Here is a 15,377-nt window from a genome sequence, read left to right as displayed (position 1 = left end):
GAGCGGATCCGAATGTTGGCCGCGCCGCGACTTCCTCCCTGATGGACGAATATTTTTTTCGCGACCATTTTTCAGTCGCAATCGCTTTTCTTTTTTTTTTTTTTTTTTTTTTAATATTCGCGTCTTGTTATTCATAAGGTAAAGAAAATTTAAAATTACTAACGAGGTTTTATCCTGCCTCTCGTGGAACAGTAGTAGGGAAGTATATCTTTACTTAGATAATCTCTTGTCTTTGTATTATATTGTTTTCGAATTTATTGGTTGGAAATTTTTTTGTATCGCACGAGGCTGTAAATAATTCTGGAAATTGTTTATCATATAACTGATTGCAGAAGCAATGATTAAAATAACAGGAAAAATCTTTAAAAACTTATTAACTTTAGAAATTTTAATTTTAGAAATTTGGGGGTTGAAAAATCATTAGATGGTAGACAGTGAAAATAAAAGGAAAAAAATTTATTATAATTTGAAAAACTGAAGTTGGATTAGCATTCTTCTTTTTCAATTGTTATTCAAGTGAATAAAATCAGGAAGATTTTCGAGCAAGTGATCGAATATTTCCTTAAATATTCCACTCTTTTTCTCAATGATTAGATGGTCATTTAAAATCAAAATTCATATATTCTTTTTTAAAAAATACATTCGCATGCATTTTCGCCTGTACAATTTCGTAAATCAAGCGAGATCTTTATGAGTTTTATACGTATGTTTAAATTCTGCCACGTTTAACAGACACAAGGTGTCTCTTTTTTAATGAAAAGTCCCGCTTATCGCTAAGATAAAGTTCGCCATCGCGCCATGTGTGAACCAACGAATTCACGTTTATTCGGCGCAGCCAAGCAGATAGGGCTTAAGCCTCGTCCTCAATCCCACGATATTAAAGGATTTCCATTGGAGGATATGGGATGACCGTTCGTGGTTGAATATTAGGGAAGGGAAAAGGGATAGAGGAAGTGAAAAGGCGATGGAATAGGTGTTATTCACTTCTTTTTTTCGATTTGGTGAAAGGAATTGTAAATTGGATTTGATTTCTAATATTTTCCTTTTTTTTTTTCATTTGTTTGCGGTTTAACCAAGTTTTTTTATGCGGTCTATGAAATACGTATGGATTTTTTTTGTAAATTCTTTTTTTCTTTTTTTCTTTTCTTGCAAATATTTGGCTATCAAGTTATATTGAATAGAGTAGAACAGTTTTAGAGTTAGTTTTGAATTTGTTCAAACGAAATTTAATTTTTAAATATTTTTACGATAACGTGTGACAGGTTAAAAGCTCTTCGAATAATTATTCAATGATATTTAGTAATGATTTTGAATTTTTTAAAATTTTAGAAAGTTTTAATAAAATATCTCAAATTACTTTTTAACTTCTAAAAGCCTTTATAAAAAAAACTTGAAGTTAATAAGTTGGATCCAAGAGTGCTGTAAAGGGGAAGAAAGGGCATTAGTATAATTAATTGAAGCACTTTATTAAATTTGCAGTTAAAAAATAAAATTTTTATATTAAAAAAAAATAATTAATTTAAAAGAATTAGAAACACTAGTGAATTAATATTATTCAATAAAAGAAATATATTAATAATCGAGCTTATCAACATATTATTACCATTTTATCGATTAGCATTATTCACGTATAGAATTCTTTTACGTCGTTTATGCAAATTTCCTTCACGAATGATTATACAAACAGCGAGTGCAAAAAAGATTATGCAATAAGATTCGTAGTAAATTAACATTATTCATAGAATAACGAATGGAAGAAAATGATAGAATAACGAATTTATTGAAGAAAATTTCAATAATGGAAAAGTATTTACGCAAATATATATGTATATTTAGATATTAATAACGAAACGTCGTTATTTAAAAACTGTTAATCGAAAGAAGCATGATATGATGTATCATTGTCCATTAAGAAATTTTATTCATTAATTTCAATAGTTTAGATTAATTTTTAATCGTGAATATGCATATAATATGCATATAATATGCGAATATTTATTAATTTCTTATTGATTATATTTCATTTGTTTTCAGAAATAGAGACTGTATAATTGTATTTTCTCATAAATATTTGCATATACGCCGTTTTCTTATAATGTAACGAGAATGAGATTGAATTATTGGTGGGATAAGGAATTTAATAAATAATAAAACATTGGGTAAAAAAAACTTGTTTACAATGTTTACAAGATAACTTTAAAAGCTAAGAATATTATGAATATTTCTTTAAACGAAGAAATCGTTTAAAGAAATAACGTGATATTTAATAAATGTAAGGATTCTCTTATGCAATTAATGTACCAGTTACATTCATTTTAATGAGCTAATAAATTCTTTTTATTACATAATAATAATATTCGATTGAGTGGTATTATAAGTAATATTATATATATTATAAATATATCTATATATATATTATAATATATATATTACAAGTAATATTATGTATATATATATATATATATATATACTAAATTAATTACAAATATATATATATATATATACACATTTGTAATTTATTTTTTAATTTCTTACAGGAATAGATAAAAAAATAGATAAATTTTAAATAGTAATTTTTGATTCAGATTCAGATTTTCTTTGTTCGAAGCAATGATTTTCTGAATATAAGAAAGATTCAAATATAATTTATCAATTATCTTAAAAGGATAGTCAAGATTATTCGAGTTTAATATATATGTGTATAATAATATATGTGTAAATAATATATATATGTATAATAAACGAATAAGTAATGAATAATTATCTCTGGAAACGCGTTTAAATCTTAAAATTGAAAAGCAAAGAAAAAAAACATCAACAAATTAAAACTTCGTTTGAATCTAAATTAATAATCTTGTTATCCGGAGAAAATTCATATTTTTATCAAGAGATTCTCAATGAAATAAATTCTCTGAAAGTGGGAAAGAAAGTTTCAGGAAAGAAGCTTTCAGGCTTCGATGCCATTTCACGAAGTACTTTCTGATCGGAATTTATGACATTAACTTTCTTATCTGGACTAAAGTTCGAATAAAATTGCACCGATGTACATTTCCATGGTAATAGAATTTTGATACACGCCGCAAATACAATTTTCCACCGATGTAAATATTTTTCGACGATGTATAAATAGATATTTCACGTGTTTGTGAAACTGCATGTATGCAGATGTGATAATAGGAAAAAAAGGAAAGAACCATTATGATAACAAATCTGTATGAAATCTATTTTCCATATCGTATATATTTTTTCAAGAATTTCATTACATTTGTACATTGTTGTAAAATCTTATATAATATCTTACGTGTAGAAGAGGAACTGAACCATTAAATTATAATAAATTGCATCGAAATAATAACGAAATTACAATCAACAAAAACATCCAATTATTTCGACTTCGTCTCTCAACGTCTTCAAACATCTCCAAAAATTACTTTATATGTTTCTAAAATTAAAATAAAGAAATTCAAGTAAAGAAAAGGGAGAGCAGGAGAATAATGAAAGGAAAGAAGTAGAAGAAGAAGAAGAAAAAAGACAAATGAAATAAACACGATGAGAATAGAGGCAAGAAGACGGTTGGACGGAGCCAGTCCATTCCGATAAACATCGCGTCTCTAGCCTTTGACCCTTTCCACTGGACCCGGGTTGGATAGAACAATGCCAGAAGCGTATTTTAAAACGGAGTTCACTGCACCCCACGAAAAAAGAAACCGCCGCCTTTTCACTCTGTGTATACACGTAGAACCGGATACACGGAAGTAACGATGGACGCGGCCACTGTTTGCTTTTGCATCCATCAAAGTCTCACGCTTCGGGGTGAACGTTGTTGCACGGATCCATCGAATTCCGATTGGGACGAGAAATTCGAAATATTCGCGTTATATTCTGATTTATTTCTTTTTTTGTTTGTTTTTTTTTTTTTTTTNTTTTTTTTTTTTTTTTTGAGAAAGAATAATTTATTTTGGTTTTAATTGGTTGATCGAACAGTTTTCGAATTTATCTCTTAAGGTGAAAATATATTTATTATATATTTTATGGAGGATGGAAATATTTTTATGCGAACGGAAAAAAGAAGTTTGTATTTAATAATAGAATAGAAGAAATGGAATCGAAGCTGGTCTCTAACAAGTTTCACGAGCTACATATATAAATTTAAGTACATGTGCCTCTCTGTGATGAAATATTCCATTCTTTAAATAATCCTTTTAGTTAGTTTAGTCTTTTTAGTTAGTTTAACACTTATGTAATTTTGACGATAAATTATTTAACGAATCGAAGAACACAAGAAAAAATGGGTAGGTTAAATATTATTAATTTCTTTTAATTCCTCGAATATATGTATTTCATATACATCTATCATAATATACGTACAAACTGTAACCAAAAACTTGATTGAAACTTGTACTTGTTTCTTATCATTTTCGAGATCGAAACGTCGAAGTAAGCTTTCTCCTGGAATTGTCTTCTAAATTCAACAGTTCACGATTGGTTTTAATAATTCAGGGGGTGAACGAACCGCTTGTCCAGAGTTGGCGCAAGTGGATTTCTTCGCAACAGATCTATTCCCATGGGGCCAGACGATGTTTAATCTAGATATCCCACGCGAGTGACTATTTTCGATGCTCAACAATATTCTTGGACGTGTTCCAATTTAATTAGCTCGTAATTCGCGAAGATGTCGAAGTTTCACGGAAGATCGACCGCCTACCAGCTATTGGCCATCACCCACACCCGCCATCTTGTCGGAAATAGTCGATACCGAATGCACCGGCTTTCTCCCTCCCCCCGAGGTTGATCAATGATTACAGAGAAACTAGAAAATTTCCAATGATATCGTCGATAACTTTGATGAAAAATCGAGATCGAGATTTAGATATATTATAAAAATTGTCGATTCTTATCCAAAGAATTTATTTTAATTTAATGTAAATGATTTTATGCGATCCATCTTTGATAAATATTAAAGATTATGTTGTGTACAATATATGACAAACGAAGAGGTGGAAATAAGTGATTTTTTTTTTCTCCCTTTTCAACGATGAATTTATTATGTGTACAGTTTTCATAGAACTTCGTTCGTCTTTATAAACAGCTTACAAGCTTGACAGATTTATATTTCTTTTATTTCTGTTATTATATTCGATTGAGCTGAAATATGATTCTCTTTCTAATCACAAATTTATTACATGAAAGGAATTTTATGGAGAAGATTGAAAGATCGTGTTGTAATATTATAATAATAATAATAACATTTATTCGTTTTACTTTCGATAGTATTATTTCTGGAACAGAGATAATAGTAATTGTAATATCTATCTGCCCGAAAATTTATCGGATTATCGAATTAAACTTTAAAAACATTGAAAAGTTTTTAAAGTTGACCTGTGTGGATTCCGTATCCGGGCTCATCGGTTTTTAACAGTTCTGGAAACTGTTAAAAACTAATTTCTCTTTCGGAAAATTCCATGATTTGGGACATTGTATGAAAAGAAAAATGAAAATTTTTGGATTTTAGGTAACGAGCCTTTTAGTTTCGAGTGGCAAATTAATGAGGAAAAGTTACAAAGTGTTAATATTAAATTTTACATTTAATTATTTATAGATAAATAGAGAAAGGATTAAATTTAAGAAACATTTTCAAATGAAAATATATAAAAAGAATGTCACTTTTTTAAATTTCTTTCGTAAAATTATATTTACATGTTTAATATTTACAACATGCTTATTACCTCTATGAGATAATTTTATATAATCCTCTCTTTCAATTAATACAATTTAATCCTTCCTCCATTTTTTAAAAACAATTCATTCGTATAGATCATAAACATCATTCGACTCATCGCATCGCTCTCTCTTTTCTTTTTGAAAATCTCAATCTCACTTTCGATCACAATCGCCTTAATGATCCCCTTAAGGGATGAATTCGTTGTTAGAAGAGCCATTTTTCAGGTAGAGTGCGTCGAATTCAATTTACATATCGACCACCATAAATTCGATGCATACGGATCATGGATTCGTAGATCCATAATGAGGCGTGGATCGAAGCAAAGCCATAAATCGAGGTTGTGCGCGTCGCTGCATCTTGCAGACGCAGCCTTAACTGCGACTGACCTGTGACCTTTGCCAGCCGTTTTATTGAATTCCCGGTACGCGTGGGTGGGAGAGGAACAGCCGAACGATTTTCACCCGAATTGTTTCCGATTTAATCCTCGACTTTTCTAGAAATGGCGTCGAAAATCGTCGATAGTCTTGGAGGGGTTTTGGATAGGGGTTTTGAACGAAGGAGGTTAATTGGATTTTTGGAGGAAAAGGGAAATATATTTTGATCAAGCGTGATTAAGTAACGTGAGAATTAAAAATAGGGAACAATTAGAAATTTATGTAGTACAGAAATTTTTAACGAGTGTAAAAATAGAAATAATTATTCTCTCATCGTTGTTAAATTTTTTTTAAAAATGAATATAAATGAATATTAATAAATAATTCAACATTATTATATTTGCTCAAACATCCTTATAATTCAATCATTCGAACAATTTCCAATAACTCGTATTAATTTTTTAAATCATTTTTCGATTTTTATACGATTACTATCCCATTCCTAAAATTATTTCTCATTTCTCTCTCTCTGGATTACATATAAAAACGGGAGGGAAAAAACTCGTTGGCTTTGAGAAAATTCGAAGCGACGCACGGACCGGGGGAGGGGGGATTACCTTTGGCGTGACGTATCGCGTCGATTCGGGGGAAGGGGGAAATTTTGGCCACGGTTCCACGCCGGTATCGCTGATCCAGCAACGCGTTTGAACCGTGGCCAACCGTCCACCGGGATTAACCGTGGCGCAGCTTGCTCGGATACGCGGGAATTCGCTGATTCCCGCGTAAAGACTCTTGTTATTATCACGAGAAATTAGATACGGTACTCCATTGCCACTCTCGCCTCAGTCTCGAGTTTTATTCGTTCCAGTATCCTGGAATTTTGTATACAGTGCTCGAAGGAGTTGAGTATGTGAAATTATTTAAGGTATTCGATCTGAGGTTCGATTAATTTGTTCATTGATTAAATTGAGGGGATTTTTTGGAATTAAATATTCTCATTTCGATTTTAGAATTAGATTTTTTAGCAATTCGAAAGGGTTCCAGCATCCTGGAATTTTGTATAGTTTGTATAGTTTTATATAGTTGTTCAGTGCTTGAAATCGAGGATGTGAAATTATTTAAGGTATTCGATCTGAGGTTCAATTAATTTGTTTATTGATTAAATTGAGGGGATTTTTTGGAATTAAATATTTTCGTTTCGATTTTAAAATTACATTTGTTTCTTATTTGATTCGTATTATGTGTTATTAATATTAAGTTGAATGGAAAACTGCAATTCGAAAAAATTCCAGCACCCTGGAATTTTGTATACAGTGCTTGAAATTGAGGATGTGAAATTATTTAAGGTATTCGATTAGTTTGTTCATTGATTAAATCGAGATGATTTTTTGGAATTAAATATTCTCATTTCGATTTTAGAATTAGATTTATTTCTTATTTGATTCGTATTATGTGTTATTAATATTAAGTTGAAAGGAAAACTTCAATTCGAAAAAATTCTAACATCTTGGAATTTTGTATACAATGTTTGAAATCGAGGATGTGAAATTATTTAAGATATTCGATATGAGATTCAATTAGTTTGTTCATTGATTAAATCGAGGGGATTTTTTGGAATTAAATATTTTCGAGAATTAGATTTGTTTCTTACTTGATTCGTATTATTCGTGTCATTAATATTAAGTTGAAAGGGAAACTGCGATTCGAAAGGGTTAACACGAAAGCCTTTCCTTAAATAGCGCGGATATATTTGCAGCTGACGCGACAGGCCAACCAAAGGCGGTGAATTTTGTAAGTGAGGCGAGTCGGAATGACCTAAAATATATATGCACATTTAGGTCAATTTTAAACGAAATTTATTATACATTATTAAAAATAATGTTGAGATAAATCGTTTATCTCTGATGATTATAATTTAATATTAACATTAATAATAATATTCTCTCTATTTTGTCTCGCGTCAAAGAAAAATTCCATACTTTTTGTTTTTTTGTAATTTATATTCTTTATCACGATAATTGTAATATCTTGTAGATCAATTCAACTAACATTTAAGAATGTTATCATAATCATTTCTGTTAATTATATTTACAGTTATTCAATTGCACTCGATTACAATCGTAAGGCTACATCCGAATTAAAAATTAATTCATTCTAATATGATCGAATATCGAAGAAAAGCAACACAAGGAGCAACGAGCCATGTATCGATACAAGCAAAGTACATATTAATCCAATAGGAGAGCAATGTTCTGGCCCTTAGCCAGAATCCTCTTCACGATGAAGGAGGTGCTTGACACAAAGCTTGGCAGAGAGAGAGAGAGAGAGAGAGAGAGAGAGAGAGAGAGAGAAGGAAAAAGGGAACATCTAGCATCTCTGCATCCCGAAACGTTGCCTTTTACCTCCTCTCTACGAATTAGAGGAGGGAAAAGTAGGGAAAGGAGATATACGCGAGGTGAGAACCGAATCTTCGAGACGATCTTCTTACAAAAGCTCTTCCCTTTTGTGAAAACTTGTGAAACGTATCCATTCCAAACGAGCCATTGTTGGCCTTCCAAGAGAGTTTTCATTGTGGAGGCGTTCGAATTGTGTTTATTTGCATTCATGCACTCGTCATATTGAATACCGATGTAAGGAAGGATAACGCTCGTTCGTTATCAGTGGATTTGTGGTTAAAGATAAATTTAATTCTTCTTTTCATTGTAAAAGTTGTCGCGTTATTTTTGGAGGATTTTTATCGAGTTTGGAGATAGGTAAAGTGTTGTTTGAATTTTGTCAAAAAAAAAAAAAAAAGAGGGGGAGGAGAAAATGATTAGAGAAAGCGTACGAGTTAGATAAATTTTTTTATTGAAAATGGTAGGATATTTTTTTAGTTTGATTTAATTGAATTTGACGAATTTTATTCGAAATTGTGTGGTGGAAAGTTATTCAAATTTTAGAATAGAGAGAAGGAAAATAATTTTCTCTTTCAATTTTAAACGGTTCGTATGGCGAAACTGATTTTGAAATACTTTTTTTCCCCTTTCTTTTTTTGATTGAAATTTGACATAGCAGAAAGGAATATCGATTTAATTCAAATTATTATTATCCTCGCCACGTGTCAAATCTATCGTAAATATTGTATCTCGTGTCAATGTTATTCCGCACAATATATCTAGAATTACAAGCAGAATATTCTCCAATATCGTGCATATCGGGCAGAGATGATACACCCACGTTAGTAAATATTAGAACATCTGCCAATCTTAAATAGACCATAAAATGTGATTGTTTGAACCGCATTATCAGTCAATCAATCGAATTGACAAATAATTGCTAGAAAAGTAAAAAATTGACGATTAACGTACGTATTTTTTCCACAGTTCTTCAATTTAAATCCTATCCATTATCTATTTTCCAATATATTTTTCAGTATCACGAATAAGGACACGATCGTTAAGGAGAAATAAAATTAAAAAAAAAAAAAACAAATTAAAATAATGCAAGTAAATATTAAAAGGGGAAAATATATTTTTAAAATTCTCCATCGTAGTAAAGAAAAATACACTGCATACAATTTACAATCTTCCACGTGAATTGCATCTTCAAAATACGTTTAAAATAATGTATCAACTTTTTCTCCTCTACGACAGACGACGTTATCTCTCACGAAAAAGTAACAATGGATTGATAAAACACTTCACGTTTTAAATATAATACCCGTTTTTTTTTTTTTCATTTTTGAAAGCTCAATTAATTTAATTCTTTCGTATATTCGTACGCTTTGCATTCAGCAGCTAAATAATTTACATTCTCGAGAAAGTATTCCACAAAGGACGAGGAAAATCGGGAAAGATTTTCCTAGGTATCGCGCAATTATTATACCACGATGCGAATTATATTATTCTTTGAGAATTCTATCCTCGTATCTCGGCAACCAACGTGCATACGCTGCGAAATTTAACGAATTCGCCTCACGAGCCAGCTATTCCTTCGAAGGGAGGAATTTTTCTATTCCATCAGGGAAGAGAAAAAGAGAGACAGAGAGAGAGACAAAGAGAGAGAGAGAGAGAGAGAGAGAGAGAGAGAGAGGAGAGACAAGCAAGCTTTTAAAAGCGTATTTCATTTCCTCTTATAAACTTTCCTTGAAAGTAAGTACTTTTACGTGGGGTTTTATTTGAAAGGAAAAAAAAAGAAAGTAATAATAATAACAAAAACAATACTCGAATACGCCTCAAAGGTATTACAAACCCTTCTTGATTCTTTCGTTTCGCTCGAAAAAGGGGAAGGAGGGTGTGATCGATCAGAAGAGGAATCCGAAGAGGATCGATCGATGGCAATTAATTCGGTAGTAGTGTCTGGATCGTTGGATTGAGAGAATCGTTTGAAGTCTCCGCTGTTTTGCAGCGTAAAGAAAGTAACTAAAGGCTTGGCTCTTCTCGGGAAATAGAATTATAGTTTTATTCACGTTGCGTGAAGTTTCTTTGTCATTGATGCGCGCAGAGTTGAAGGGTTGGAAAATTAATACGAATATTCATAAAACATCGAAATTTGAAGTAAGAATATTGTCGACGAACATGTTTTTAATCGAGCATATTTAATTAAAGAATAAATTAAATATATATATCCATTTTTACGAAAAAGACAATTCTATAAAATTAATAAAAATTCAATATTTATTCGAAATACTGAAATTTGAAATAAAAACTTCGACGAACATTTTTAATCAGTTTTCAAGACAATTGCTCGTGTTTAGGGAGCATATTTTAATCGTCAATAATTAAAGAATAAGTTAAATAAATAAATAAATATAAAATATAAAAATATAAAATATAAATATAAATATATATATATTTCTACGAAAAAGACAGTGATACTATAAAATTAATAAAAATTCAATATTCATTCGAAACACTGAAATTTGAAATAAGAATTGTCAACGAACGTTTTTAATCAGTTTTCGAGACAATTGCTATTCAGGGAGCATATTTTAATCGTCAATAATTAAAGAATAAGTTAAATAAATAAATAAATATAAAATATAAAAATATAAAATATAAATATAAATATATATATATTTCTACGAAAAAGACAGTGATACTATAAAATTAATAAAAATTCAATATTCATTCGAAACACTGAAATTTGAAATAAGAATTGTCAACGAACGTTTTTAATCGAGTTTCGAGACAATTGCTATTCAGGGAGCATATTTTAATTGTCAATGATTAAAGAACAAGTTAAATATATATTTCCATTTCTGTGAAAAAGACAATAATTCTATAAAATTAATAAAAATTCGATCTATCGCAATTATCGCAACTATTGCAACTACTATGCTAGCTACCTGTTACGCGTTTCTTCTATTTCCATTCGAGGCACGATTCCAATGGAATAATTAAAAATGGCCGCTCTCAGAGGGTTGCGAGCCCCTTCGAGGGCTGGACAATAGAGGCCTCTGCTCGTCCTCCCCGTGTCCGCCATTGAAAACAACGCTCGTTTGCGTCCACTGCATTCTACCCTCTTGTATTATTGCTGCGTGTAAGCGGTCGCGTTAATTGCGTTTAAACCCGGGGGAGGGAGAAGAGGGGTATGTGTGTGGGTGTATACGGGGTGGTTCGGTCGTTTGGACGAAATAGAAGGACCGGGAGAATTGGAATGGAGGATTGGATGCGGGTGTTAAAAGCGTTTGAATTTTGTTTGTTTCAGGGGAAAAAAGAAAGTTGGATTTGGGTGTAGTTGTTTTAGTTCGCGCTTGGAAAAGTAGCGTGTAATGGAAAAATTAATCGACATTTGGATATTTGTGATAAAATTTTATAGGTAAATATTCGATCTTATCGTTTACATTATTGTATCTAGCCGTGATATAAGTTCTGTTAACAATGAGAAAGGTGCAAAATTGTGAATTAAAAGCACGTCTAATAAGAAGATTCTTATTATTCTTATTATTACTGTGAAAAGGAAGCGAAAACGATTCTATTAATTTTTTGAATAAAGTATTATCAGTGCCAATTGTAAGAAATTATTATTGGTACAAACAACAATAGGAAAAGTGACAATTGACGTATAATGAATAAGGTAAATAAGAAAGAGATTGAATGGAATATCGTAAACAAGAATTAAACAAGAATTATTTTTCTTCTTCTTCCTTCCTTAATTAATTTACATATCACATCAAAGCAAAGGGAATCGAGAGAAAGAGAATGCTTGGGAAAAGATATCTCACGTTTTCCTTCTTTAACGCAAAGAAAAAGTCGTGTTTAGTCCACGTTCTATCGAAAAAATCATTGGTCGTTTTACGGAGAACGAAAGGAGGATCAACCAGCAATCTCTGATGATTTAATTACAGTTCCATAATTGACCGTTCTACCAGCTACTCCACCAGCTTCACGCTTCTGCCCGGAACAGATTTAATGCCCGCGCACGATGTGAACTTTTTCTCCCTGTTCTCTCACGTTTCTCTTTCTTTTGAAGCAGCTTGGACGTAAAAATAAACGTGTAATAAAAAAGACACACGTGATATAAAATATTTGCCTCGTGTGTATATTTCTTTACAAAAATATGCAATTAGATTTCACGTGGATTTCGTGAATCACGTTACGGGATATTTTAAATAACTATTTTATATTTTTATTACGAAAAACGAATAAACAAAGACATTATATTGATTTTTAACAATTGTACCAAAATTTAAAAATTGTCTGAGGCAAAACATATAAATGGAAAATTAAATAAATACGAAGATCGTTGTAGAGGCTCAGGTAACAAGAGAAACGTAATGAATATTTTTACAAGATATATAACGCTTTGTGACTATGCAGGCACGCGATACAATACGTGCAAGACGAACACGAGTGACGTAAACGTAGTGCACAACGGTTCTGTTTTCTCGTTCACCGAGCGTAATTGCACTGTTTGCGAATCAAGAATACGAATGTGTGTGTGTGCACACGTGTTCGCGTTAATTGCCCATATCTTGATCCATCATGTGAAATGAATGCACTTTGAACTACACCGTATATATGAATAACAAATACTAAAGGATACCAAATATTAAATAATATAGAAATTTTTACACGTGTAAGTATATTGAAAAAGTAACAAAAAAGTACATAAAGATTGAAGACTATGAACGAAGCCATCTTGAATAAATAACAAAAATTAAAGTTTAAATTGCTGTCAAAAATAATTTTTCTCGAATTTTTTAAACGATTTCTATCCGCAGAAATTTCCAAAAGATTTATAAAATACGGGGACCAAAATGGCGACCGTTCTCTTATGGTAACGCAACAGTAAAATTACAAGTTTCGAGATTTTTCGAGCCGACATTGGGATGGGATAAAACGAGACCACGAGCACGGGTTTTTAATGTTTCAAATTCTTATGAATAAAGGATGAATGTGGAAAAGTTGTATCGTGGCGGTCGATGGAAAGAAACATTTTTCAGGGACATTACTATCGTTCCATTTATCGTGGCGCGGTATACCTATTCGATATAAAACAAAACGATTGCGATTTAGTTAGAAATCTTGGTATTTTCAGCGTAGAAGTCTTTTAAGATTTTCGAATAACTAAATAATAAAGTATTCGTATTATTATTATTATTTTATATATATATATATAAAATACGAAAAATATGATTATAATTAACGATAATTATTTCGCGTGTTTCAGTCGATAAGTGAAAGGGGTTTTTTTCAAGACGATAAAATATACAATGCATGGATTCTATATATTAACAATTTGCAATTGCAAATAAGGATCAATGTATATATTGCTATGAGACGAATTACAAGCTCGGTCCACGCAGCCTGTGCCAGAGACAACTATCTTAATTAAGTTTATCTTCGTTAAAGACTCGATTCAATGTTTCCTGTGCACATCCGCCCGATTGCAGCGCCCCTACTGCATTCGTCGATTTGCGTCCTCCATTATCGACTCGCTTCGATCGTGGATATAATTCAGATCGATTGTGCCCAATTTCGATACTCTTCCTTTTCTAAGTGGAATTTGAACGAACGAAAATTTGTTTGGACGTGATCAATAAGAGAAAATAATATCATTTCCTTGGATTTTGGAAAAAAAAGTAAGTATTTTTTTTACACTTTTTATATCGTTTATTATATATATGTTACATATTTATTTTATTTACAGGGTATTCTATCTGGCTGTTGTTAGGAGAATTGACGATCAGCGTGGAGCGTCATGATGATCAACGTGAAGTTACGGCACAGGAAGTGACGTCGACCGTCAACGATATCGAAGATCGATTTAAGAAGAGATGCTTCTGGAACGCGGAACCGAACAGACGTGCCTCACCTCCACTCTGTATAATTATAAATATTGTATATGAATAAATATTGTAAATAATTGTAAATAATTGAATAAAATGAAATAAAGTTATGAAAATAGAATTTTTGCATTTGTGTTACTTTATTTTAATTTGTATTATTAATTTTTCTTGTATTTAAAATATTTTAGGTGAAAGTTAAACGGTTTCAAAGGAAATGTATATGTTTTAGAAATTATAGAGATAATTTTAGAAATCATATTAAGATCAAATTATTTTTTTTCGATAAAACTATATATTTTTTGATACATTGGTAGATTATTAAAATAATTTATTTCCTATAAAACAGATTATTAAAATAATAGTTTAAGAAATATTCAATTATCTTCTAAATTATTAATTTTTCGACTCTTATAGTCTAATACTTTTTTATAGGGAATATTTAAATACATTTATTTATGTATTAAAAAATATATAGTTCTATTTAAAAGAAGAAAGTTGATCTTCATATGTTCTTTAAGCATTTACATGAAAAAAAATTAATAGTTGCAGAATGTGTCCCATTTAAAACCATTCAACTTTTATTTAAAACATTTTTTAATATTTTAAATAACAAACGAGATATTATATTATCCTTATATATTAAAAAATGTAATATACCGGGTGTCCTAATATTATTATTTGAAATATCTCGCTTGTCTTTGAAAATATTAAAAAATGTTTGAGATAAAAGTTGAATAGTTTTAAAAGGGACGTAAAGTGATATAATTATTTTTCTTCTTAAAGGATACATAGGGATAATATTAAGATTAGCTTTTTTTTTTTAAATAGAATCATAAATATTTTAATGCATAACAAGATGTAGTATATTATTCTCTATAAAAAATTATTAAACCATTTATAGTCAAAAATTATTAGTTTAAGAGATATTCAATTATATTTAATTACCTCCTAAACTAATAATTTTTGGACTTATATGATTCAATACATTTTTATAGAGAATGTCAAAATG

General features: G+C 30.5%; 1 protein-coding gene and 1 long non-coding RNA gene across 9 annotated transcripts in view; both read left to right on the top strand.

The window, feature by feature from the left end:
* LOC122710888 (kinesin-like protein KIF13B) overlaps positions 1–15,377 on the top strand; it is a 128,126-nt gene that overhangs the window by 72,908 nt on the left and 39,841 nt on the right. The gene's annotated exons all lie outside the window — the stretch shown is intronic.
* Positions 11,617–14,459, top strand: LOC122710890. The gene is made up of 4 exons (XR_006346008.1): positions 11,617–12,153; positions 12,256–13,155; positions 13,750–14,161; positions 14,230–14,459. It is a non-coding gene; the product is annotated as an uncharacterized LOC122710890 (long non-coding RNA).

Source organism: Apis laboriosa, unplaced genomic scaffold (assembly GCF_014066325.1).
Source record: "Apis laboriosa isolate Shangri-la unplaced genomic scaffold, ASM1406632v1 scaffold15_cov152, whole genome shotgun sequence".
Taxonomy (NCBI): Eukaryota; Metazoa; Arthropoda; class Insecta; order Hymenoptera; family Apidae; genus Apis; species Apis laboriosa.
Note: the sequence above shows the minus strand (reverse complement) of the source record. Positions and strands in the feature narration are given on the sequence as shown.